This window comes from Mirounga angustirostris, unplaced genomic scaffold (genome assembly GCF_029215605.1).
Source record: "Mirounga angustirostris isolate CCGP_5_RB_7025 unplaced genomic scaffold, mMirAng1.0.hap1 SCAF_4, whole genome shotgun sequence".
In the NCBI taxonomy this organism is placed as follows: domain Eukaryota; kingdom Metazoa; phylum Chordata; class Mammalia; order Carnivora; family Phocidae; genus Mirounga; species Mirounga angustirostris.
The window spans coordinates 156,795,909-156,799,827 of NW_026991712.1; the positions used below are offsets into that span (position 1 = coordinate 156,795,909).

A 3,919-nucleotide genomic window follows, 5' to 3' on the forward strand; every position below is an offset into this window, starting at 1 on the left:
TGGTTTAGTGTGTGTGTGTGTGTGTGTGTGTGTGTGTGTGTGTGTGTGTATGTTCTTCAAAATAAGACTTCTGCTGGTATAATTCCTTCCACAGCACCCTTGGAATTTTATCACAGCTAGTTAGTTAGACAAACCAATACATATTTATAGAATCCGTACTAAGTGCCTGCAGCAACAGTTGGCCAATTGGAACAGAATGTTCCCTAGGCATGGAAGTGCATACTTGGTTTGATTGTTTAGCTCTGAGATGCCTTTGGTCCCTGCATCTGTGGATCTCATGTGGTGTCCTCTCATTGAGACTGCAAGGGATTCAGGAATATGTTCTCTTCTTTCCTCAGAAGGAAGGCCATGTGTAGCTGAGGCTGGAGAAACGACAGCTCTGTAACTGAGTTTATCCTCCTGGGCTTCTCCAGAAATCCCAGGACCAACTGGATTCTTTTCTTCCTCTTCCTCTTTCTTTACTTACTTACAGTCCTGGGCAATGGGCTCATTGTTACCCTGATCAGAGTAGATGTCCGCCTACACACCCCATGTACTTCTTCCTCAGCATCCTCTCTGTACTGGATCTCAGCTATGCCACTACCACAGTGCCCCAGATGTTGGTCCATCTAATAAGCAAGAAAAAGACCATATCTCATATTGGGTGTGTGGTCCAGATGTACATGTTCCTGACCTTAGGCATCACTGAGACTTGGATTTTTGCAGCCATGGCCTATGACAGATATGTTGCCATATGCTATCCACTCCATTATAGGGTCAAGATGGGCCAAACCCTGTGTGTAGTCCTGGCAGTCAGCTCTGCCCTTTGTGGTCTCACCCGTGCCCTTGTCTACACAGTCTTTGCAATGAATCTGCCCTACTGTGGCCCCAATGAAATCAATCACTTCTTTTGTGAAATTCCTGCTGTCTTAAAGTTGGCCTGTGCAGATACATCCCTCAATGACCAAGTGGACTTTATCTTGGGTTTCATCTTGCTCCTGATCCCATTATCTCTCACCCTGACCTCATATGTTCACATCTTCGTGGCTGTTCTAAAGATTCGCTCCACACAGGGATGAATCAGAGCCTTCTCCACCTGTGCCTCACACATCACTGTGGTCACTCTGTTCTGTATTCCATGCATGGTCATGTATATGAAGCCTGGCTCTGAAGCCTCCCCAGAGGATGACAAGAAGTTGGCCCTGTTCTACAATGTCATTTCTGCCTTTCTGAATCCCATCATTTATAGCCTCCAGAACAAAGATGTGAAGAGGACTTTCCTCAAGTTAATTGGAATGAGTGAGGACGGTCAATAGGCCATGGACTAGGACTGCCTACAGTGCCCTGATCTCTGATCTCTGCCTGTCCCACCCTGATCTCTGTCTGCTCCATCCACACTTCCACTGAAGTCATTGGACTGGAGGAGGAGCCCAGGGTGAGGAAAATATCTAGAAAAAAACCACTTTTGCATTAACTTGGCCACTGGAAATATTAGGAAAGGACTCAGGGAGAACTGTGTTCAAAGCTTAAATACATCATTGGCCTTCTGCGGCTTTGGAAGAGTCACCTTACTTCTCTGAGATGTAATTTCCACATCTGTAAAATGTTTTTCATGATACTCATTGTGCTTAAGTAATAATAACTGACTTTATTGATCACTTTGCATATAATGTCACTGTCTGAGTGCTTTATATGTACTTATTATTTTAATTCTTATAACAACTCCAGAGATAGGTATTATTATCTTCATCATACAGATAAAGAAACTGAAGCACAAGAAGATTAGGAAAGTTGCTAAATGCCACCCAGCTAAAAAGTAACACAACTGAGATTTGAACCCAGGTAGTATGGTTCCAGAGCCCAGACTCTTATCTATTACATTATGCTATTTCTTGAATTGTTAATAGAGATTTTTGAGGCTCAGCTGAGATAATGAATGGGATGGTATTGAGGAAAATGTACACTTATGATTATCATTCTATGTCATAACTACAGGGTAAGACCCATGAAGTCTAGAGCTCTACTGGATACTTTAGATCTTCCTCACCAGCATCCCACAGCCTAAGTAAATAGCATTGTGCTGTCAAGCATTAACTTCTCAATACATGTTTGTTGAATGATTTTTCCCAGCCCCACCTCTGTCCTTGGTCTGCAATCTCTCCAATTTTTCTTTTAGCTCCTCTTCACTTTCTTGGGTCTCTCTCTCATTTCATTATACTTACCTGCAACTATGGCTTCCAGCAACTTAGACTTTTATTCACAAGGAGAGTGTCTTGATTTCCACAACTAACTTACTCTTAAATTTCATTTGCCACCAGAGAGACCAGGGGGATAATGGGAAGAGCCCTGAGCTTTAGTCCTGCCTTAATTTGTTGAGAACTTAGAAAAAACACCTAATCTCTCCAGAAGTCAGTCCCCCTAATCTTTATTTTATTTTTTTAAAGATTTATTTATTCATTTTTGAGAGGGAGAGAGAAAGAGAGAGTGGAGGGAGGGGCAGAGAGGGAGAATCTCAAGCAGACTCCCTGCTGAGCTCACGGCCTGACTCAGGGCTCAATCTCATGACCCCAAGATAATGACCTGAGCCAAAATTAAGAGTCAGATGCTTAACTGACTGAGCCACCTCAGTGCCCGTGGTCCCCTAAATTTTAAAATGGAGATAGTGACCATATCTGACTCTGCTATAATATAAAATTATTTTTAAGTTCAAATGGGAAGAGGCCTCAAAACTTAAATAATTATATGAATTATCATTAGAGAGTCATTGCCTTCAAAGCCAGATACCTTAGAAAATGATCGTTAAGTTATTAATGGTAGCTTGTATTTGTCAACTGTAAATGTTAAGATCAGGCTTATTGTGAGGTCGGGATGTATGGGTTGGATACTCATGATGGTAATTGACTGCATATACAGAGTCATACATTCAGTACACATACACATACACACACACGCACACACACACACACATCAAAATTAATGAGACACAATCACATCAGCTACCATATGAACCAGGAACTAAAATATTTCTCATGTTTTCAAAGCAAATCAAATTCCTATCACTCTGAATTCAGACAAATATTAAATTGTTTTCCAGAAGGCTATACAAGATGAACCTTTTATAAGTCAACCACTCTCTACACATCTTTCTAATAGGATTCAATCAACAAAATATTCCAATTGCTCTTCCCTGCTTAGAAACAAGTTTTATTTGTCAACTAAGGATCGTCTGGATGTTAAGAAAGCCCAAAAGATTACTAAATGCTACAAGTGAGTTTTGCTCATTAGCAACTTTCTCCAGAAGATAAATTTAGGGGGATTGCCAGCCTAGAGCACTCTTAGCATTCCCCAAGCATTAAAGGAATGGGACCTCTAAGAGTGATATGGAACTCTGAGGAGGGAAGGGTTTGTAGTCCTAAGGTTTCCCTGCCTGAAGGCCACAGCTTCTAAGGAGAGAAACCCTCGGGAAAGAGGAGACTTGATTATCTGGAGGAAAAAAAAAAAAAAGAATTGTTAGCAAGACATGCTGATTGTGTTTCTTTGGGGCTTGTTAGGAAAATTGCTCTGGGTCATTAGAGGTGGCAATTGAGGATCATCTTCTGGAGCAATGGGGTTTCCTTCTTCAAGCTCTCAAAGCAATAGAAATACATAGCAGGCCCACTCAATGTACCCACCTCCTGGCATGATCCCTCTCCTCTGGCCAGTCCTGACTGCTCAGGTCTTTGCATAGGCTGTTCTACCCAGAGAGCTCTCTCCCCCATTTGCTTACTATCTCCTTGTTCATCTATAAGGGACTCATGCAGGTCTCTTCTTCAGGAAGCTTCCGAACTATTTTCATCCCAGATAAAAACTTTTTCTTCCGGAGCGCCTGGGTGGCTCAGTCATTAAGTGTCTTACCTTTGGCTCAGGTCATGATCCCAGGGTCCTGGGATTCAGCCCCACA

General features: G+C 42.1%; 1 pseudogene; it reads left to right on the forward strand.

Moving 5' to 3' along the window:
* Positions 1-348: 348 nt before the first annotated feature.
* Positions 349-1,295, forward strand: LOC123858382 (olfactory receptor 2B6-like; annotated as a pseudogene).
* The last annotated feature ends 2,624 nt before the right edge of the window (positions 1,296-3,919 follow it).